This window comes from Panthera uncia (genome assembly GCF_023721935.1).
Source record: "Panthera uncia isolate 11264 chromosome A3 unlocalized genomic scaffold, Puncia_PCG_1.0 HiC_scaffold_12, whole genome shotgun sequence".
Classification (NCBI taxonomy): Eukaryota; Metazoa; Chordata; class Mammalia; order Carnivora; family Felidae; genus Panthera; species Panthera uncia.
In genome coordinates, this window is record NW_026057579.1 from 27174761 (window position 1) to 27199326 (window position 24566).

At 39.3% G+C, this 24566-nt stretch overlaps 1 long non-coding RNA gene across 1 annotated transcript in view; it reads right to left on the reverse strand.

Annotated features, from left to right (window-relative positions):
• Positions 1-7352, reverse strand: part of LOC125937652 (uncharacterized) — a 40460-nt gene extending 33108 nt beyond the window's left edge. Inside the window, exons 1-2 of the long non-coding RNA XR_007462454.1 lie at positions 7232-7352; positions 5112-5211 (exon numbers count right to left, since the gene is read on the reverse strand). This is a non-coding gene — a long non-coding RNA (uncharacterized LOC125937652). The remainder of the gene's footprint in view (positions 1-5111; positions 5212-7231) is intronic.
• Between the last annotated feature and the right edge of the window lie 17214 nt (positions 7353-24566).

Below are 24566 nucleotides of genomic sequence, written 5' to 3' on the forward strand. Positions count from 1 at the left end.
ATAAATAAAATCTGGGGCCTGATAGCTTTTGCTTTAAATTTCTCATTATCAGGTATTATTCGTGGTATTTCTACCTGAGATATTCTGATACATGATCAGTTTTCGATCTTAAACTGTTCTCATTATCATTTCTGATGTTTACTCTTTTATCCATCCATCAATGCATCCATCCATCCATCCTTCCATGCTCAGCATAATCATTCTTAGGGGGTGCCTCAGTGGCTCAGTTGGTTGAGCATCTGATTTTGATTTCAGCTCAGGTCATGATCTCACAGTTCATGGAATCCAGCCCCGTGTCAGCCTCTGCACTGACATCCCAGAGCCTGCTTGGGATTCTCTCTCTCTCCCTCTCTCTCTGCCCCTCCCCTTATCGTGCTTTCTCTCTCTCAAAATAAACAAATAAACTAAAAAAAGAGAAATACCTGAGCCATCCATTTCTTTTATGTAGTTTTCCCTTACCACACAGAGGGATTTATCCTTTCTGCAAATACCTGCAGCTCCACTGTCTCTGCTTTATCTTCTTAATCTATTTTTAACAACTTTCTTTCTTTCCTTTTTTTTTTTTTTTTGGTTACATATATGTGCATTATTTCCCCAACTGGAATCTTAAATTCTTTTAGAATAAAGACCATAGAGGTGCCTGGGTGGCTCAGTTGGTTAAGCATCTGACTCTTGATTTTGGCTCAGGTCATGATCTTACAGTTTGTGAGTTAAAGCCCCACATCAGGCTCTGTGCTGACATCACAGAGTCTGCTTGGGATTCTGTCTCTCCCTCTCTCTCTCTGCCCCTCCCCCGCTTGTGCATGCATGCTCTCTCTCCTCTCTCTCTCTCTACTCAAATAAAAAAAATGAAAAATAAAAAATAAAAAAATAAATACCATAAATTTATAGTATTTTGTATCTCTCATAGAACATAATTCACAGTTAGAACTTGTGACTTTCTTTTTTTTAACTATATGTCAACTTTTCCCACATGAGGTCCTAGCATGGTGACAAACATATTTAAGTCAATGAATCTTCAACCCCACATGATTTCCTGCTACCAAAAGATTCATGAAGAATTTATCAAATTCAACACCCAAAAAACAAATAATCCAGTTAAGAAATGAGCAGAAGACATGAGTAGACGTTTTTCCAAAGAAGACATCTAGATGACCAACAGACACATGAAAAGATGTTCAATATCACTCATAATCAGGGAAATACAAATCAAAACCATGATGAAATACCACCTCAAACCTGTCAGAATGGCTAAAATTAACAACACAGGGAACAACAGATGTTGGCAAGGATGTGGAGAAAGGGGAATCCTCTTACACTGTTGGTAAGAATGCAAACTGGTACAGCTACTCAGGAAATAGTATGGAGGTTCCTCAAAAGAAACCTAGCAATTGCACTACTAGGTTTTTATCCAAAGGCTACAAAAATAATTATTCAAAGGGGTACATGCACCCCAATGTTTATAGTAGCAGTTTGGCTATCAACAGTAGCCAAATTATGGAAAGAGCCCAAAGGTCCATTTACTGATGAATGGATAAAGAAGATGTATGTGTGTGTGTGTGTGTGTGTGTGCACATACAGATATAATTGAATATTACTCAGCCATCCAAAAAAAAAAAAAAAACAAAGAAATCTTGCCATTTGCAACCATGTGGATGAAGCTAGAATATATTATTTTAAATGAAATAAAAGTCAGTCAGAGAAAGACAAATACCATATGATTTCACTCACATGTGGAATTTTAAGAGACAAAACAGATGAACATGGGAAAAGGGGGAAAAAGAGATAGAGAGAGACAAACCATAAGAAGCTCTTAACTATAGAGAACAAACTGAAGGTTGATGGAGGGAGGTGAGTGAGAGAATGGGCTAATGGGTGTTGGGTATTAAGGAAGGCACTTGTGTTGAGCCCTGAGTGTTGTATGTTATGTGATGAATCACTAAATTCTACTTCTGAAACTAATATTACACTATATGTTAACTAGCTAGAATTTAACTAAAGGTTTGAAAAAAAGTTTTTGTTTGCATTAAGAAAAATATTATTAAAGATCAACATACTCTTCCCTCCTCCAACACCCCTCCCCCTCCACTTCATGTTTTATATCAAAGGATTCTCCTATGTTTGGTCATTGGCATTCCAAATAACAAATTCAGCACTATCACAGGAGGACAGCTCAAAGCAGGATTCTGCCTATGTTATCTAAATGCAGTATTGTGTTGTAGGTCTCTAAAGAATTTGTTTGCAACTCTCAAATGTTGCCTCAGAGGACATTCCCAAATTATATATCATAGATATTGTCCTAAAAGGTTTTCATAAATACATTTTTCAAGCATTATGCTAAACAAAGATAAAACTATTACATTACTGTCGTACATCTTAGACTAACAGACTAATGCACACTGAATATATCAACGGGGAAAATATGCAACATTTTCTAAAATTATTTGACCATGGAAAGCTGTTCTTCAGAACTTTTATCACATATTGGAATCAAGATGAATGCTCTTTGGGAAGCACTGCATCAAGAATTCAATCCTGTACTTTGTCACTGATCTTAACAGCTGGATGAGTTCATTTTTTTCTGTGTGTGTGCGTGCGCATGCACACACAGGTGTGTATGAGAGTGTGGAGGTCCAGAGAAAATATAGTTCACTTTTTAAAGATCATATGGCTATCCAGCAGCATAATTATGCTCAGAACACCTGCATTATTCTGTTGTTCACTTCACTATGTTACCTACATCCCTCAATAGGTTCCGACTCCCTGATTCCATATCTGGTTCTTCTGCTTCCCTGAGGCAGACACAGTGAGGTTCTCTCTTTGCTCATGGTAAATGCATGTTAAATGTTTATAGTTCTTTTGTTTGTGAGTTACAGGTTATTTCTCCTTGACATTACAAGTACATCAAAATATGCTTCTTTTCATACTGCAAAAGTGTACCTACACAAATAAATTCCTGGAATGGTATAAGACCCTGAAGCAAACTAACTTTAGTAGCAGACTTAGGTTATGTATTTATTACAGAATGATTGTTTTATATCCTTAGGTTAACTATTGGCTTTCTGAAAATTTTCATAAGGCAGGAGAATGTGCATATTTGTTCCAAGATTTAGCAAACACACAAAGAACTTAGGTTAATAGGTATATTCTACAGTTAAGTTGATACATACACATTGGTGTTTCCTATGTTTTGCTATCAGTTCAAAGAATTTGAGTCTTTTATTTAAATCAGTCTTTAGACCCTTTCCAATGATAAATCATTATTACCCTTTACTCATTTTTTCATAGGAAGGAACATCCATGGAGAGGGGATATTTGAAGAAACACTTGTTCTGTTCCTTTCCAGGACTCCACCACCACACACACATTCAAAAAAAAAAAAAAAAAAAAGGTGAAGCTAATTTAATTGGGTACATCCTTATCTACTTTGGAGAACATTGTTTTTTAGCCACCACAGTGATTTCACTGTAAAGGCAATGTGGATGTTGGATTTCCTATTATTTCTTGTCCTCTTTGAACTCAGTGTGCCCAGGTGCATTGAATAGATGGGTTTCCAGTTTGTATGAAATGAACCTATGGAATAGGCTTTCCAGTTTCAGGAAGACATGAAATATTTTCTACCTGCTCTGATTGTGACTGGTGGGTGAGTCAGGTCTCATGCCTCCCATGTGGGACAAAATAGGCCACCCAGATTGGCTTCAGGTCTCCCTTGCATGCTTTGGAGCCCTATGATAGTCTTTGGGTATCCATTAATAAAAGTGATATTTGATCTCCATTTTGTTCCTAGTGCCTTTATCTACTGATTAAATGCTGGAGGTCAAGAGAATAATTAAGTGCTACTTGGACCACCAAAAGTACTGTGCATATAGACAGTTCAGGATCTGAGTGCATGTTGAGAGGGGATTGACTGATGCAGATTTTATGGGACTTCAAACACCTATTTTGGGGATTTTCTTTTTAGAAAAAAAAAGAAAAAATGAGATACAAAAGTAAATATTAATTTAGACTGAAAAATATACATGCGAAAAAATGAAAAATTTCAGCACATGAAAAATTTTTAAAGTTGAGAGCTATCATAGTTTTTATTAACTGCTTTTCTTACCTCTATAATATTTTTTCTTTGTTTATTTGGTTAAGCTGTATTTGATTATATTTTTGTATGATGATATTTTATAATATTATCTATAGAGAGAATAAAAAAAATTCACCTTTTTGTCTATAGGTGTTAATTGAATTAAAAAATATTGATCAATAATAATTTTAGCAATGGTATTTATATTTCTGGGGTCATTGTTAAATTTAGGAAAATCTCTATCATCTTTCATATTAAGTTATAGGATTTGGAAGAATTTTCAGCTCTGTTCCTTTCAAACTTTGTCTCTTTTCTATTACCCACTTAATTCTAGCACCAGGTACTATGGGACTTATTCCTATCAGCCTTCAACCTCTGCCCTATACCTTCATGTCAAAATATGAGGTCACTTGCCACAGTTGGTGGCAGTAGTGTCCCTGGAAGACAACCCTATACAAAACGACTATCAAAGACTTAACTATACATGGAAGTGTTGTGAGCCACATCAGTATATTTCTTTAAAACCAAACTGAATATATCTCAAGTTCAGTTTTCCTTTTTTCTAGGTACTCCATACCTTTTGGTTAGGTGCTCTGTGCCTGACAGGAAGGGGAGTGTGACAGATAAAGTGGAAAGTCAATGGTCTTAACTGTCTGCTGCTAAAACACATTTATTCTGCAAATTTTATAAAATCGCATAACTGATTGAATACACTATTTGCCTCTTCCAGAACCTCAAGGGGACTTTGCAAAGTAAGAGCCCTGGAGGATTAAACTTCATACTAAATCTGTTTCTGAGCAGAAAGTCTTGTCATTGTAGAAACCAAAAAACCTATGAGGGTATTATATTTGTAACTTGAGAAATGAGTCAGGTTTTTAACTGAAGAAGAGCTTTGGTACCTATTTTTAAATCAGAAATGCTCTCTAATGATCTCCTGTAGAAAGACAATTTAAGATGGGAATTCTTTCCTGGAGTTTTAAATGGATAGAATAACAACAATTACTTTTTACTGACCATTTACATATGTGCCAGCACTTACCATATATGATCTCTAATCTCACAAGAGCCCTGTAAAACTGGGAGAGCAAAGACTCATGGCAGTAGTTCTCCCAGGTGTCATCTTTGCTCTCTAAAGACTCCTGTTGGAAAGAAAAAGTCATGGAATGAGGATCATGCTTTTACAGACTTACTTCATTTGAATTTCAAAGGTATCCAAAAGCTAGATAGATAAATCAATTTTGAGAGTTTAAACCGTGATTCAGAATAAGGTTAAAATTTTAACAGGTAGTAGAGTTGAGATACAGTTCTGTTTTTCTTTGGATGTAAGCCAGGTACTAGATGTCATGGATTTGTTGTGTATGATTAATATTGCATATGTTTGCGTTTTCCTGCATCTTTGCAGAAACGTGCAAGGAGAGTCAAAACCTTCCATTAGCCTAACTCCCAGCCCCTGTCCTTATAAGAGCAGCCTCTTTGAGTATTTCAGAGTGTAGTTTCATCTCTTTAAAATCCTGCTTAATGCCTTCACTTGATTTTCAATTTAAAACTTGGTGTAATAATATTTCTGCCTCTGGATGTCTAAATAAAATATGTATTTCAACTGACTGTCTTCTGATTAACCTAGTGACTTTGTTCATCACACAAAAGAATCATAGGATAAGGAAGCCAATATCTGCTTCACTAATCATGAGGTAAGTGAAAATGTACTGATCTCAGTTTTCCAGTCAGACCTTTCACAAATGGATAATTCCTTGAACACATTTAAAAATGAGTAAAAACTAACACCCTGAATAAGCCAGACTTTTTAATGGTTAGGTGGTTTTGATGAGAAACTTTATGGAGTCATTGCCTGTTACCTTACTTTAACACATTTCAGACTTGGAATCTTAACCAGTCTCCTAGTCAGAAGGATCATTACAAAGTTATATTTTCCTGTTATATGCTCTGGGAGCTGGATGTATTCTTATTGGGGGAAGAGAAGGACTAGTAAGATGATTACTAGATTTCTGCACTTTTCTGTTCTTTTTTTCTTTTTCTCAGTTTATGTTTTCCCTTGTGTATGTTCCCAAAAAAAACTATTGAAGACTGTTTGTCAAATGAGTAAACTTGATGTCACATGAAGCATTTACCTACCTAGGTTTTTGTTCTGAAGATGGTGTCACCATTCCACAAAGAAATCAAGTGCATGGACTTTGTTATAGGTTGTGCCCACGTTGAGGAGCCCTTTCCAGGTCATGTTTTGGATGATTAAGATTGCCAGATATTAAAGGCATTACTGATTGGTACTTGAGCAATGCTAGAACTATCTGTCTGAATGAGAAATATTCCTTGCATTCCCAAAGGATGTTGTTCTTTCATGACTAGGTTTTCTAAACATTCTTCCTTCTTCTGGAATGTTCTTTGTCTTCAAATGTATTGGAGCAAAGCCCACTCATCCACTAGGACTAAGCTTCAGTATCACTGCCCCCTTCATAGCCTTGTCTGGCACTGTCTTCTTCTCCCAGGAACGGTTTCTCTTGGACATAAAACTTGTCTATTTAAAAAATTACCATTATGTATAACTTCCTTCTTCACTGAAGAGTGAGATCTTTGAGAGCAGAAACCATATTTTATTCATTTTTGCATCTCTGCCTGTTGGCAAAATGCCTATCATATACAGTCCCTCAATCTATACCCATTAATTAAACTATTCATTCATTCACTAATTCATGCAACAAACGTGACTTAAGAAATGTCATTGGAAGCAAATAAACTACATTGACAATTCCCTCAAAGAGTTGGTGTATTGGATTTAGGATCTATCATTACTCATTAAGCAAGCTGAGATCTGCTTTAATCAAAAGTCTCCTTTGGCTGTTTAACTTAAAAGCTTCATATCCACACAGTTGCCTGTGCCCATGGCAACTGAAATGCATGAATGCGGGTTCTGAAATATAATCTTTCTAGAAAGCCAGGGCTCCTATTAAAGCTGTAGTTTACATCCACGTCCATCCTACACAGGTGTTATCACAGGCCTGCATGGATGACTATTTCAGCTAGGCAGTAGTGACTTCATATGACATCATGTCTACAAAGCGGTTTCCCCTTAGAGCATAGTGAGCTGTTGATAGATCTAATGTGGTGAGATCACAGGATCACATCATTTTGTGAGAGGCCTACCTGCAATGAAGGTATAGCCTGTAATATTTTATGTATGTGCCAGGCAGTATCACAGTTTTCCTTCCCCAGCTTAACAGAGGTAGCAACTCTATCTGTGTTTTCTCTGGATGTCTGGAGACAGGGGAAGCATGTATGTCCTATGCTACTTGGTAAAGGAATTCTGAGTGGGAATGGCTCCTGTGTGAGGTCACAGAAACAAGACATGGACAATGCTACTTGTGATGGGAAATCATTCAATGGACACACTTAGGAATATATTATTAGATATTTAGGTCTAAAACTTTGGGTAGGTGAGTTTAACTCACCCTTAACTTCAGGATCTCCATTTTGATGGGAACTAGGAACTATAGAGAATTGTATAGATTTGGGATATTTATTACATTCCCATATATTATATATATAATTATAATATGTACACATCTTATTCTCTAGAGAGCTTAGAGGTAAAATCCTTACAATGTGAAGAGAACATGGCCCTGTCTTAAGGTGCAATGAGGAAGTGGTGAGCTGAGGAGAATGTGCGTATCCTTCAGCCTCTTGCATGGAGAGAGTAAACCAGCCTAAGTAGGTGGTTGAAGCTTTCTGAGTTCATGAGGCCTTAAACCTTTACTTTTGTATCATAGGGGGAAGCCTATGGGTCCCAAGAAAGGAGTTAGGGTGGGCCAGGACGCCAGGGGTGCCTAACAGACTCAGGGCAGTGACATAACTATCCACATACTAACTGGAGGAAAACTAGCTCAATGTTTTGACAACTCATCAGTGGTACCAGTGCATACTGAGTATCAGCCTATATTGGTGTGCTAGGGTGGCCATAGCAAAATAGCACCACTGGGTGGCTTAGAATGACAGAAATTTATCATGTCACCGTTCAAGAGGCCAGAAGTTCAAAATTAAGGTGTCAGCAAGGTGGCTCTGCCTCCGAAGTATGAGGAAAGGGATCTGTTCCCAGCCCCTCCCCCAGCTTCTGGTGGCTCCTTGGCTTGTGGTAGCATTGCTACAGTCCTCACGTGGTGCTCTCACTGTGTGTGTGTTTGTCTATGTGGTGTTCTTCTTAAAAGAAGCCAAAGGTTTCAGAGGTTCACCTTACTTTGGTGTAACCTCATCTCCACATAGCCAACTACATCTGCAGCAACTCTGTTTCAAAATAAGTTCCCATTGTGAGATACTGAGAGGTTAGGGCTTCGACACATGAATTTTAAGGGGACACGATTCAGCCCTAGGCATGAACTTTCTTGAACATATTTCCTGGCATACATGCCCAGGAGTTTCTCTATAATAGATGCTTGGCCATGAATGGCTGGGTCAGTCACGAAGTGTACAAAAAGAACTTGGGAGTTGGTTTGAAGCTTAAATGCAATGATGGGATCAAACTGGCAAGAGGTCTGTGTGTCCGTTTCCTGGCACCGAGCAGCTGCTAGGTAAGTGGATGCTGGAGCAGTGCCTGGTCTTTGCTGAAAAAGTCCACTGGAAAAAAGGACGAGGAAGCCCACATCTTAAGAGGAATCCCATGATGTGTTGAGGGGTGGATAATTTACAAGGTGACATTTGGCAACTGACCAGTCACCAAAGAGTGGCTGTGTTTTTAGCAAGAGTTTATTGAGGGTGCATCTTCTTCAGAAAACAGAATCGAGCTTTGTGCTTTTCTTCCTTTTTACCCTCTTACTTCTGATGACTTTCTTGATGGCTTTCTATTCTGAGGTGTCTCCATTTATCTCAATGGATTTCAGAAAATTATTTTTAAAAATGCAAAACACACCAATTTTTAAGGGAAAGAAATTGAAAAACAAATGCTTACTCAGTGACTTCTTAAGCAGGGTGTAGCCTAGGCTAGCCTCACATCAGCCCTTAAGAGAAGATGGTTTTATCCCCCTTTTTAGAAAGTAGAAAACTAAAACTCCTAGAGATCAGATAATTTTTCTGAAAACAAACAGTAACTGAGAAGATTTTTAAATTTTTTTAATGTTTATTTTCAAGAGAGAGAGACAGAGCATGAATGGGGGAGGGGCAGCAAGAGAGGGAGATACAGAATCCGAAGCAGGCTCTGAGCTGTCAGCACAGAGCCTGACACGGGACTCGAACTCACGAACCATGAGATCATGACCTGAGCCGAAGTCGGACGCTTAACTGACTGAGCCACTGAGGCACCCCAGTAACTGAGGTTTTAACTGTAATATTTTCCATCCCAAACTGAACAGTTACATCATATTGACTCCTTAATATGTTTATGCTCTACAGGTTGATTGGTTGGTTAAGTGGAAGGTAGTAGTTTCATGATTAATACACACCATGCTAACATATCATAGGGAGAAAATGTATAAAAGAGAGTCAAAACTGTATTAAGTGTCTGCTGTAGAATACATGCGGTAATCTGTAATTGTTTTGGGTGCTCCTGAAAAACCTGTTCTTCAGTCTTATCAATCCAATATTATGATGAAGAAATTAAGATTTAGAGAGACACAGTGACTTGCTTAGTATCATGTTACAAAATATAGTAGAAATGTGGCTTGAACCACAACCCTTTCATATGAAATCCCATACTTGTTTCTTTGTTTTACTTTCCTCCTGCTCATAATTTATTAGAACATAAATATGATGAAACTAGGAGCATTTATTATTTTTATATACTACACAGAGTAAATGTGAAATAAATATCTGTTTCAGGGTTGAATGAAAACAGTTTGCCTATTCTGTTATGAGAGCAGTTTAATATTAGAAATGAGGATTCCAGAAGACAATATCTTAGCTGTGGTTTGTAGTTTATGGTAACATTAAATTTATGCTACCCATAATCAATTGTGTATCCTACTTCAGAAAAATATCCCCAGCTCTCCAAAGTCAGATCCTCTGCTTTCAAGGTGAAAAGCATATTATTTTATAGCAATTTTCCCTGTTTCATCATAGACCATGAGAGACCACGGAATGCACATAAGGGAGGGTCAGCCTGGGGAGATTTGACCCATTGTTGTGTTTACGTGGGTAATCGGTGAATTCCGTTCTTTTTGAGTTTTGTATTTCATAATCTCTTTTCTCCTGTAAGAACTTTACTGTAACTTTGTATGAGAGCCTTACTATGATCAACCTACAGATTTTAACTCCCTCTTTAGTTGCCATACTCCAGCTTCATTTAGCTTTGCTCAATGTCTTCTTAAGAAGGAAAAAGCGGTCTCTGGATTGGGGTAGGCGAGAGGAGGAAAGCTCCTAGGGGGTTAGAGTGTCTACCCCTTTATTCCTAATTTATAGTAAACTGGTAGCTCAGGAACTTAACTTTCACTTTCACTTATTTTCTATTTTAATTCTAAATTCTATTTTAAATAGGTAATACATACAATAAAAAAAATATCTAGTGAAAAATAAACCTCTTTATTATTCATTTTGCTCCGACATTGGTTCCATCTTGCCAAAGAAAAACCAATAGTAGTTTTGGTAACCAGTTACCAGAGATATTTCGTAAAGGGTAAGGAAGGGTCTTATGAATGTCTTCCCAGGGCTAAGTCCTAAAGGATGAGCAGATTTCCACCAGGCAGACAAGGGAGGGGGCCACACTGTAGGCAGGAAGTAGCATGTTCAAAAATGTTGAAATATGAAATCGTGTAGTTATTCCTCAGCAGATCTAATGCTTCAGTATCCCTTCCTTGGAGTACATCCTTTCCCATCCTCTCTCTAAAACAGTTTTCCCTATTCTTGAACTTCATATAAATGGAATCATTCAGTTACATGTATTCTTTTGTTTATCACTGAGTTCACTCAACATTTTGTCTGTGAGATTTCTTTATGTTGTCGTGTAGGAGTATTTTTGTATCTCAATGTAATGTCATGTCCTAGTGTGTGACTGTACAAAATTGTGTTCACTCATTTTCTTAGCATTGGGCATTTTCTCCTCTACTAGAGTACTCAACACCTTGCCCTATATTAACGAGTTAGAGTTTGTTTCTCTCACAGATCTTACATAATTCCCAAGAGTCCACTTCTTGCCAGAAGTGAATAAGACAGGAGCTTGATACTGGGAAACTGGGAGGCAGTACCTCAATGCTATTGCTCATTCCTTTGGCCTTGATGCCCATGATAGTACAGATAATGCAGTTTAAGCTCATGTTCATACTGTTAACACCTACCTACCTACCTACCTACCTACCTACCTATTCATATTGCTAGTAACAAAATAATTTCACACAGCAAGTAACCACATAATTTTCCTATCTTTAAGAATTTCATTTCAGAGACCCAGGAAACTTATAGTTCTGCCAAAATTATGGATAAAAGGCAGACTTCTACTTGATTCTGATTAAATCTTCAGGACAATGGTATTGCTTGTACCCACTTGCACCAGCACTTGTGCCCATCGTCTCCCAAGGGAAATAGTTTCCTGAAGTCTGTGTGGGCTACATAGTTATTGGGAGCTACATCTTTTCAGTCTCAGTGAAGGCCTTGATTGCAGATCAGAATTATTATATAAGATCAATGTTCAAATCACTCTCCTGCAACTAGACTTAAGTACCCTATACTTTCTACAAAGGATTTGTGGTGAGAATTGCTAAGAGGGAAACCATGGCTGGGCAGGTTGGGTTCTGCCCCTCAGACCTCTGATGTTGGTGATGGAGGCTGCCATCCAATGACCTGTCACTGAAAAAGCTGAGTCTGCAGAGACCTCTGCTCAAAGCATTTCCTGAGCTGTACCCTCCTGGAATAACCCAGAAGCCTTTTTCATAGACCCCTCTATCCTTTGAAATGTTTTTCAGCCTCCTGGACAAGTCAGACTCCTTCCTCACTTTCTATAATAGCAGATGCATGAATAAAAGCAAATGCAGCTAGCTTTCTAGCATGATAAAATATCCGGAGACACAAATACCAAGGAGTTTATGCAAATGAAACCACAGAATATTGAAGTACAAAGTGAGCTGATGTGTTATAAGAACTCAAAAGGTCATCTAGATGGTTTAAGAATAGATCATAGAATTTAAATTGGGTATCCGTAGAATTCAATTAAATCGGTCAAATATTGACTCAGTATCTAGTCCCACTGGACAGGGAGGTGGGGTGGGACAGGCAGGGTAGGATGAGAGGTGAATGAGACAAGCCTGCCTTCAGGAAACTCTCAGCCTTGGGCCAGAGGGTGAGGAGGGACAAGAATGATGGGGATAAAATATGGAGGCAGAAAGCCATAATGATTGAGTGCCCATGTTCTGAGGTCAGGCTGCCTGGGTCTGAAGCCAGGCTCCAGCACTTAGAATGGTGTGACCCTGGGCAGAGTGCATCTCTAAGCCTCAGTCTCATCTTTGGGAAACTTGGGTTTCATGACATTATCTACCTCATAATGTTATTCTGAAAATTAAATCCAATAACCTGTCTACAGTGCTTAGTCCAGCACTAGCCATAGAGCACTTAGTAGACAGTAGTAGCTATGAAATGTCAGGAGGAAGTACAGGCAAATAGGAGAGTTGCACCCATTGGAGAGAGTTTAGGAAAGACAGGAGGAAATAAGTAATATTTGGAAGAGAGGGGCAGTATACCAACTGATGGAAACTGGGGGAAGATGCACCTAGCATGTGTTTATAGCAGTTGCCTGTCAGGCTATATAGTCCCTGAGGTAAGGGTCCATGCCTGTCATATTCATCAGCATCTCCCAACACCAGAAAGCGACTCATTTGAATGAAAGAATAAATTCATTCAAGACTGTATGGATAAGAGGAACACCATGAGCTGGGAATGCAAAAGGCATCCTCGGGGGAGTGGGGGGGGGGACCATGTATAGGTGATTCCATCAGTGAACCCCTCACAGGTGAGCCTGGAATCCTGGGAGGTTTCAGCCAGATCATGCAGAGCTTTGAGTACAGGACAAAGAGTCACATCCACAAGCAGTGAAATCATTGTGCTTGTGTTTCTGTTCCTTTTAACTTTGAAGGAAATAAAAATAAAAAGCCAAGCTGTACTGCAGAGTCAGCTGAAATGTTATGAACTTATCTTTCATTTTCCTGCCATCAGTTATGTGCAAATTAGACATTCTCTTCTGCCTATAAATTGCTTAATCTAAGTTTGTGCTGCACATGATACCAATGGCTTTTTAACTTGCTCTTGGAGCTAAGCAGGAGGCTGATAGATTCTGTGAGCATTATTTTCTACAGCAGGCAAAGTCTACGGTAACCAAGCCTAAAATGATTCTTAGATTAAAATACTGTACAGCTTTACTGGCCCCAGATACTAAAATGTCAGGATTCTTTATAAGCCCTGATTCTGTCTCTTCAAACATGTCATGAGCTTCTTGTGAATTTGGGCAGTCCAATAAAATACGATGGCCATTTCCCAGTCTTTGTTTTGTCAGCCTTCAAACTGTCACATTTATGAAGGCTTTTATAAACACTTTCCAAATATAGCATATCATTCAGTTCTCAGGACAACTTTGTTCAGCAGGTTTTATCAACGTGACATAGGAGGATCTGGGGCTCACTAGTGTCATCTGGTCCCCCGGCCCAAGCTCTTATTCCCCAGGCACAGGGCCTCAATGGAGTGTCAGTGTTTTCTTCTGAACTCTCCAGAATTCTTCCTGCAGTTACAGCATATATGTGTGATGCTTTATCTTCAAGCCACAAAATGCTTTTCTGCTTGTAGAGTGCCTCCTGGATGGATGTTTTCTAGAACTATTCTTATCTTGATTTCTTTTTATTTTAAAATCCGGTTGCCATTCCTTATCCAGAAAAACAACAGAGAAAATAATATAGTAATAAATTTGGCTTTCTTTAGAAGACCTCTTGATCTGATAATAGTAGCTGGCCTATCCAAAGCTTATGAGTAAGATTCTAATGCAGACATCAAAAGACGTTCGTCTATATATTTGTATGGGAGGATTAGGAGAAAGAAGGTGAGTGCACGGCTGATACCCCATTAACAAGTATGTTCCTGCCTGAAGCTGAAAGAGGGACAGTGAGTAATCGAAAGTGCATGTGTTTGGGAGTCAAGCACACCTGGGAGAACTGGTTCAGCTATATTCAAGCTATTAAAACTTGACCTTGACCTTGACTTCCTTTGTAAAGTGGGTTTAGTAAGAGTTATATGATATTTGCTCCTTTCAATCATTCATGAACCGAAAGACTTTTATTGGATACCTCTTATGAGGCAGGCATTTTGCTAGTTGCTAGGGATAGAGCCATAGATAAAAATAAAGCAGATATGATCATTATCTTAATGGACTTAGAATCTAATGTCTAATATCTTCTTAGTTTAATATCTTCTTAGGAAGATATTGTACACCTACATATACAATCCTATAAATAAAATTGTGATCAATGCTGTTGAGAAATAATATAAGATGTTTGGGGAGGGTTCTAGTACAGTTGAATGGCAGTCAAAAAACCCTGAAGTTGAGACAAAAGTGATAAATAGGATGAGCTGACTCATAGGATTATTGTGAGGATCGTAAGTTATGCTCATTTAAGTGTCTAGCACAGTGCCTTGGGCATAATAATCATCAATAGTTTCAATGAGAACAATAATATTGGGCTAGGTGACTGCCCACTTCAGATATTTTGAGACACTCCATGGAGAGCTTCCCCACCATTCTTCCTTCCTTTTCTGAGCCCTGATTCCTTTCTTAGAGCCCAAAGCCCTGTTTTCCAGGATGGAAACTCCTCAGGGATTTATTCCAAGTTACTTTAAGTTCACGCTATGTTGTTACTGACTGATGTCAAATCAGTCTTGAGAGTTACTCGTAGAAGGAGTCATTCCAATCCATGCTAAGTTACTAATAGTTGATAAAATGTTCCATCCCGAGAGCAGCTTTTATTAAAGAGGAGAAAACACAAGAGTGATCAGTGAGAATGGAAGATGGTCTATATAATAATGTGAGTCTGTTGGGGAGAGAATGTCAAATAGAGAGGCCAGGAGCTTTTATACTGAAGTAATAGAAAAAGGTCGGGATGTTTGAAAACACACTAGCTTTCTGAATAATTCTATCCAGTAAACCTCCATTTTCTAATGGCAAAAGTGTTTCCTGCCACAGTCACAATCCATAATCTCTTTCAATTAATTATAGTAATGTTGACTGTCCCTCGGGCTCCCTTGAGGACTCTGACAGTTTTCTCCCATGGCCATGATCTCCTCTCATTGTCTCTCCAGGTCTGGAAATGGCTGACTATGCTAACTTTTCAGTAGGAGAAGATTGTTTCTGTACTGCTAAGGCCTTCTGGGGTCCACTAAAAATTGAGGCAAAACTATGCCCATCTTTTCATCAACCATCCACTTAGACTTTTGAGCACCTGTTAATTCTTGGTCCTAAGTTAGATACTGAGGATAAAGAATGAAGGAAAAATAGTTTCTACTCTCAAGGAGTTTAAAACTTAGTGTTTTGATGAAGCAAAGTAGTGGGGGCTGTGAAGGCACAGATGGGGGAATGACTAAGTTGGCACAGGTGAGTTGGCAAAGGGCTTCATCTAGAGACACATATTTGGACAGGCCATGAAATGAGGTCTACCTACTCAAGATGGGCATGACTGGCGTTCTAGGCAGTGACTTGCCTATGAAGATGCAGAGAAGCATGAAAAAGCATAACACATTTTCTAGATGACATGGTCCATAGACGGAACATATTCAAGAATTGTTAGTTTAAATATATTCTACTTTGAGGCTTGTTGACTGATGTGGGAAGGGTACAGGGAGGCAGGGAAGAAGGGAAGAAGGGAAGGAGGTGAGGAAGAGGACAGAAAGTTGCTGAGCTATAATTGTCTGGTATTGAATAGATGAGTGTGATACTATACACTTTTGACGCAGGGATTCAGTTTGCAGTAAAGATACCTGAGTTCTTGTTAGCTTCATGCCCTTGACCAAGTTCTCAACCTCATCCCCCATGTCAGCATGGACGAGATGATCTGGCGATATATTTGTATCATTGAGAATTCTTTCTCCATACTCCTAATTTTAAAAAAGTAATGACTTTAGAAGTGTGAACTTCAGCCTTTCCATTTTTTCCCATATGACCTTGAACAAATATCTTAACCTCTCTGAGCCTCAGTTTCTTATGTAACATAAGGAGATGGTTCCTCTCTTGTATTGCTGTTGCAAGAATCAGGTATAATTTATATAAATATCTAGTATGGTTTGTGATTTATAGGAGGCATTCAGTGAATGGGTGTTGTTGTTGCTATTACTTCTATCAATGTATTCATTTTCAATAGTAACTCTTTTAGTATTTACTTCTTCCTTGCATTTCTTTATTCTATATTAGATTGTAAAATGTGTGGGAAAAGGTGTTGGACCTTATCCTTCCCTAGGCAATTGGCCAGTTTTGGTGCTTAGTAAATACTTGGTAATTGACTGATAGACAATTATGTGACAACTAAAAATGTAGAGTTGAGAGAGTAAATTCCTGTCCACTTCTCTGGTATTAATTGCATCTAATGTTTTACATGCTATATAAAATATACTAGAATTTCACAAAATGGGAAAACAGATAAAGTTCACTCATAAAAGGGATAGGCCATTTCTGCACATTTCAGAAAGTCCTTAATCCTGTATATGTTGCCAGGAAATGGAGAGTGGGTTGCATGTATAAAGATGGATAAGATTGTGGGGAAATCCTTTGCCTCATGCTGTTTAGTTGTCTCATACATGTAATTATTTGTTTTGACCAAGGCCTCGTTTTCATGGATTAGTGCTGTCTGAACGGACAGTGTACTGGGAGGCATTTTTTTTTTTTAACCAGAGATTATCAAAAGTTTGTGTGCATAGAGACCGCAGGGGAAGGCTCAGATAGCAAGGTTCTAATCCCAGAGATCCTGATTCAGAATTTCAATCCTATTTCTTGTCTTCTGATACATTGAGCTCCTACCCAGGCCACCACCCCAGCTTGGGCCCTGTCCCGCTCAGACGAGGACCACTTCAGCCAATACTGTCACCTCATGTTGTGACCTTCTGAGTCAGCAGGTAATTGTCTATTGGCCTTGCAGATAGAGCCACGGTTCAGGAATTTGCTAATTACCATTCCCTGTTGACTGATTATCCACATCCATTGGGTATACACTTAAACACGTTTCAAATCAATTTAAATCCCAGGTCCACAGCCACTTATCTGAATGACTGCACATGGTATATTTATATGCCACCAACACCATTACCTGCACCATTAAGGGCTGCCACTGCTAATAATCACAGCTGCAAAAGCATCTACGTCTGTTGATGCCACTGCATCCCAGGAGCCTCAGGAAGCTTTAACGTGTCCCTTGGGGGTGGATTAATCCCTTATTGTGATACAGAATCCTTGATTTGGAGAGATTAAGTATTACGCTCAAGGTCACAGTGTGGGTAGCGCAGCAGAACTGTGATCCAAACCCAAATCCATCTGGCTCCCAAACCCCTGCTACGGCCTCTACAATTAAGGAAAGGCAAATTATGTCTTTTCCTTATTTGTACTACTAGGTCAGTATTTACTGCAGTATTTCAAATCCATCTGCATGAGAGAAGAACCAGTTTTACCTTTTTCAAGGTGAGAATTTAGACTGATTTTTCACATTTATTACTGTAGATTCTTCTTGCTCTTTTAGTGCCGAGATTTGATGTGAAAAAAGGTGCATCGGTGCTGGGCCATGTAGGGGACAGAACCATCTTCAGGCAGAGCCTCGGCTAAAGGCTCCAAATGCAGATATTTGACTACAAGAGATAAAATACAACCTTTGAAAGTCCTCTTTTCCCTGCTAATTGTTAAACCAAAGGAATGCTATTTGCTAGACATCTCCTGGAGACCTTAGAAATGGAACAGCATCACCAGCAGCTTCTCTGCAGAGGAAGCCTGACAGTCTGGTAAGAACGGGGCAGGTCAGAAGCTGCTCAATCACAGAGACAACTTCTACTGCATTGCAGAGTCCGAGTCACTGGAGCGAGGAAAACATCAGCCCCGAGACTGTAAGCCAGGGCTCTGCCAGCAAAGGCACGTATGCACAGAAATAATACAGAGAGAACATTTGCATCTCTCTTGTAAGATGAGCTGAAAACAACACTCCCTAAAAAAGAAAGAAAGAAAGAAAAGAAAAAAAAAGGTTTCAGATGAGAACTTCCTGACTATTGAGAATAAAATGACAAAAATAATTTTTGTTATTGAGGAAACAGGACCTACGTGCACACAAAGGAACGACCTCTGAGAGAAAGCACTCCCCTCTAGAAATCACTCAAGAGTGGGTGCTGGATAGAGTAGGATGTGAAGGTGGCAGGCACATTTGCAGGTAGACATCAGGGGTCCTGAGGGCCAGGCTTCTAGAAATACTCACCATGGGTGTCACTGTGCAGGTTTCAAAATTTGGCCTCTGACCCCTACTGAACTACAAATGTGAAACCTGGGAATCTTCATGGTTTAAAGGAAAGAAGGATCAAATAAGAATATGATCTTATTCCCTGGGCAGTCCACGTCCTCTCTCGGCCTCGGTTTACTATCTCTAACATAAGGTAAATGGACTATCTTAGTGCTTCTCAAACTCTGTGCACAGGAATTACCTGAGATCTTATCCAATGCCAATTTTGATCCAGTAGTTCTGGAATATGGGGCCTGAAGCTCTGCATTTGTAACTTGGCCTCAGATGCTGCTGCTGCTCTCTTGTCCATAGTTTAAATAGCATGGGACCAGATTTTCTTTAAAACCTCTTAGCTTTGACATTGGGTTAAGAAGAGAAGGAAACTAGGTGCTTTGATGGATAGAATTCATTAATCTAAGGAATTTAAATGTTTTCAAAAGTCTCTATTCATTTATTCATTCTTTAAAATATTTATTGGGCCACAGTTATTTAGTGGTACTCTTTTAGGAACAAAAAGGCTTCCAAGATCGCTGCCTTGTGGAGGTCTAGTGGAAGGAAACAAGCAATGAACGAAAAGTGAACATAATGTGGACTGCGATGGAGAATGTTAACTACAACTTAACTTCTATGAGGGCATGGATTTTGCTCTTGTGTTCACCTACTTCCACTGCCTCAAAAAGCATCTGAAACATAGTAAGCACTTAATAATTATTTTCTGAATGAGGGGATAAGTCAATTCTATTAAGTGCTATTCTGAAACAATATAATATAGAGTGATGTGATTCAGAGAGATCAAGGAAGTAGTGTGGGCATCTTGGACTAGGAAGCATAGAAAGCCACTCTGAAGAGGTGGCATTTGAGCCTTACAATGCATAACAAGAAGGAGTGGACCATGTGGACCCTGGTTTTCCAGACAAAGGAAATGGCAAGTTCAAAGGACCTGAAATGATTGGCTCGGCACATCCAGGACTCATCAAGGAGTCCTGCAATTGAAGAGGCTGGTGACTATCAGCCTCAGGCGTGAGTAAAATGGGATACACTCAGATAGAGGTCAGCAGGGACAAGACCACTGTAGGTCTTGGTGGTCGTGGTAAGAAACGTGGATTTTTTTTATTACATATATAGTTTATTGTCAAATTGGTTTCCATACAACACCCAGTGCTCATCCTAACAGGTGTCCTCCTCAATGCCCATCACCCACTTTCCCCTCTCCCCCACCCCTCATCAACCCTCAGTTTGTTCTCAGTGTTTAAGAATCTCTTATGGTTTTCCTCCTTCCCTCTCTGTAACTTTTTCCCCCTCCCCCTCCCCCATGGTCTTCTGTTAAGAAGAAATGTGGATTTTATTGAAATGCCATTAGAGATCACAGAGGCTTTACAGGCAGAATCAGACATAATGTAATTAGTATTTTATAAACACCAGTCTGGCTGTTGGTGGAAGATTGTAGGAAGGCTAATGTGGAAGAAGCAAGTCAGGAGGCTGTTCCAAGTAAGGGACTACTCCAGTATTCAAGGCGGTAAGTGATGATGGTTGTACGAGGACAGTCAACAGGAATATAGATCCAAGGTAGGCCTGGCAGGATTGGCTAATGGATGAGATGTTGGCTGGGGCTGGTGGGTGTGAGTGAGTGGGGAGGAGTAAAAGGAATAATGAAGGATTCTTCCCTGAGCAACCTTTTATCTGATGTAGGAATATGTGCAACTTTATAAGTCAGCCTTTCTATTTTTGGACAACTAATTTGTAGGCAGAATTTCCATATATTGAGTTTAAATCTGTCTCTGGGAAACATCCCTCACTGAGACCTAACTTTTGAAATTATAGAGTCCAAGTCTTCTGTCTCTTCCTCCAAATAATCCCCAAATGTTTAAAGGCAGAGATTATAACCCCCCCGAGTCTTCTTCCCTCATACTAAATATGTTTCAATTAAGATTGAGATTATCACTTCACATGAAGTCTTGTGTGCTTGAATATTACTCCTTTAATAAGTTAAGGTGACAAGAAAACCAAGAAGTCAGACCAAGATGTCACTAAGGGAAATATTGCCCATCAGGAAAGGAGAGTAACACAGCACAGTTGGGAGACAGTTTTTGGAAAAAATTAGACCATTTCTTGTCACAACCAATGATCTGAGACACACCAATAAAGATCAATATCACTTTTCAAAACTAGTATAAAGTTAAATTTAAACTTTGAGAAAAGTGGCATTGAATAATGATTCACTCACCTTGGATTCTTAGCAAATTGTACAGGGAAAAACTTTGGTTAACTGGAGTTGTGTTTCCTAATCCAAAGGGATACATGCACCCCTATGTTTATAACAGACAGATAAGGAAACAACCCATGTATCTATCGATTGATGAATGGATAAAGAGGATGTGGTACACACACACACACACACACACACACACACACACAAGAATATTACTCAATCATAGAAAAGAATGAAGTCTTGCTATTTGAAACAACATGGATGGAGCAAAAGAGTATTAGGCTAAGCAAAATAGGTCATTCAGGGAAAGACAAATACCATATGATTTCACTAATAAATGGAATTTAAGAAACAGCACAAGGGAAAAAAGGGAATAAAACCAAGAAATAGACTCTTATTTTTTTATTTTATTTTATTTTATTTTTTTCAATATATGAAATTTATTGTCAAATTGGTTTCCATACAACACCCAGTGCTCATCCCAAAAGGTGCCCTCCTCAATACCCATCTCCCACCCTCCCCTCCCTCCCACTCCCCATCAACCCTCGGTTTGTTCTCAGTTTTTAAGAGTCTCTTATGCTTTGGCTCTCTCTCCCACTCTAACCTCTTTTTTTTCTTTTTTTTTTTTTCCTTCCCCTCCCCTTATTTTTTTATTTTAAAGAGAGAGAGCGAGTGAGCGATCAGGGGAGGGGCAGAGGAGAGAGAATCTTAAGCAGGGGCTTAACAAGAAAAAGAGAGTCTGACTTGGGGGTCTATCCCAAGACCCTGGGATCATGATCTGAGCTGAAATCAAGAGTCGGGCACTCAACTGACTGAGCTACCCAGGCACCCTAAGAAACAGACTCTTTTGTAATGTTTATTTATTTATTTTGAGAGAGAGTGAGTGGGGGAGGTACAGAGAGAGGGGAGAGAGAGGGAGAGAGAGGAAGAGACAGGGGGAGAGAAAATCGCAAGCAGTCTCCATGCTCAGCATGGAGCCCTCTGTGGGGCTCAATCTCATGATCTCATGAGCGGAAATCAAGAGTTGGATGCTTAACCAACTGAGCCACCCAGGCACCCTGAAATAGACTCTTAACTAGAGAGAACAAACTGATGATTATCAGAGGGGAGGTGAGTGGGGGAATGGGTTAAATAGGTGATGAGGAACCACACTTGTCATGATGAGCCCTGGGTGATGTATGGAATTATTGAATCACTATATTGTACACCTGAAACTAATATAACACTGTATGTTAACTGACTGGAATTAAAATAAAAATTAAAAAAAGAGGAGTTGTGTTTCTAAAGCTCTGAGTACTAAAATAGCAAATAAACAGTAGAAGAGAAAATGTCAGCTGAAGAACTTAGGCTGTAGCTGAATGGTTCATCACATCTTCCATTAAAAAAATCACAATTTTCACTCAATTTACTACCACAGAGAGAAACATTAGAAAATGCTTAATGTTTCAGGCTTAACTGAAGCCAAAATTCAATGATTTCCCATTAATAGTAATTCTACTCTCTGCCATCAGCTTGCAGCAATTTGTTGCCATTCTTTGTCAGTTTCTCTTTCCAGATGTTGCTGAGTCTGGATCTCCTTGTTAGAGATTGGGATTCTTAACTAAAAGTACCAGGAACCGTAATACCTTCAGGGCAGCATGATGCCAGAAAGAGGCTTGTTAATATGGATGGTTCAAAATGGATAAGGCAAGGTTGGACTTCTACGGAAGCGGGGAACTTGCTTTTAAAACCTGTAGGGAAGACCAAGAGGCAGTCTGTATTATGGCCAGGAAACCCAGGTATCCTTGTCTACTCACTTCAACCTTCTCCAGGTATTTTAGAAAAAGTTTCCCTTCCTCTAAGGACCTTGGCAACTCCTCCAGGTGGATGGGAGGACTATTTGGAGGAAGGAAAAGGGACATTCAAAGCTTCTATTCTAGGAGGTAAAGGTCCTGGATCCTCAAAGCAGGTGGGGGTGGGGGCGGAGGAAGTCATAAAAGTTGGGTATAAAGCAAGGGATCTTAAATTTAATATGAGGCCAAGAAGTGTGTGCCTGAGGTATTCTTGTTATTATAGCTGTTACATGATAACCCACAGACTTTGTTCCAAGCACTTAGTGTGTTTGTGAACAATCATGCATTTACATGCACATATGCCCAGAGACAGTTACACACACAGAGGTGTACCTAACACAAACATGCAGGTGTGATGCTGTCATAAACAACAGGCTCATGTTTTCCTTTGTTCTTTGTTTTAATCAGAGATGGCCTTGGTAATCAGGAAAATGGTTAAAATACTCAGTGCAAAGAACCAACTGAGACAGGAGAGCTGGAAATACACTATCCTCTGTGACCTCTTTTGCTATTTAGGGATTCTTTGTTCTAAACTCCCTTTTCTTTGTCATGTCTGCTGTGATGCTAAACAACCTTTTGGTGTTAACAGTCAATATCAACCTTTGCTTGTAGCTGATTTCCCCACCTCTTCCTTGATTTTAGTGACTGGATGAGCAATTGCTATCACATGCTTGGACTGACTGATGAGTGAGGCCGACTTACATGCTTGTAGAAACTGTAAAAAAGCAACCAGGCCAGGAATCGTAGATTTCTCTGTCATCTGGCATCAGAGTTCCTGCCTCTGAATGTTCTTTACTGGCTGCCCTATGGAGACCATGTACCAGATATTTGATGATTACCAAGCAGGGCATAAAAAGAGGAATATTAGCCAAGACCTTGACCTCCTTCCAAGGTTATTTACAGTTTTATATTCACTGATGTGTACAGCAGTCCTTTTATAAAAAGTGCCCTCCGGGTAAATATCATATTCCCCCTCTTATTTAACAAAGAGGCATTTGGATTTCAGTTGTACTTTTGGAAAACCTGTAAATAGGAGAGATGAACTCACAAAGGAAGAAGTAATTGTATTTAAATATGAAAACAACTCCATTAAGATTTAGGTAGATGATAGAAAAGGAGGTCTATGCTGTGGAGACACATCTAGGAGTCGGGGGTAGGACAGGTATTGGGACATATCAGTCTGGGATAAATTGTCAGGGGCAGAAGAGATGGAAACTCATTGAGCTGTGCGGACTTAAACAGATAGTAACACAAAGCAGTAAGCATAGTACCTGGTGTACAGTCAACTTCACAAACCACCAACAGTCCTTGTCATAGCACAGAAGGATTCTGGGTCCTAGAATGGTCATCCTTCCTAAGTTTTCCTTGGGCTCTGGATTTCTGTAATAGCTTTATCCTCGTCACCCTTGGTTCTGACCTTTTTGCTCCTTTGGAAATACCTTGTCATCTCAAGCTGATCCAGCATCCTGACGCCTTTTGCAACTCAGTTCTCCATAGCTCTGCTTTCTTCCTTCTCCAGTTTAGGAAAATAGAGAGTTCAAGGAAAAGAAAGTTTAGGAATTTCTAGGCACCTCCAGGACTCATCTTAACAAAGTACCACCAGGAGGTGATATCTGTGTTTGGCTCTTGTCTCTGTTCTGTTTATGTTGTCCAGGAAACTAGGGCTCCCGGATTGCAGGGTCGTCTGACTTTACTATAAGACCCTTGTGCAGAAGAATTTTCTTTTCAGTAGATCAGTTTGGGAAAGCCAATGCCTTCATTGCCACTCCAGCATGATATCAAAATGTGTTACCATTCAAATCCTAGAGCCTTAATGATATGATTGATTTGCAAACTCTTTGAAAAGTGTGGATATGTGTACAGACCTGGATCTTTATTTGGTAAATTTGAAGTACTTACTATTCCTCAAAGATTCCTAAAAGTTTCTATTTTTACCTCCCTTGAAGATCTCATATATATTTCAGATTGATTCTCTCCAGTAGATGTCATTGGAGACAGCTTTGTGTACATTTTAATGGGGACTGATG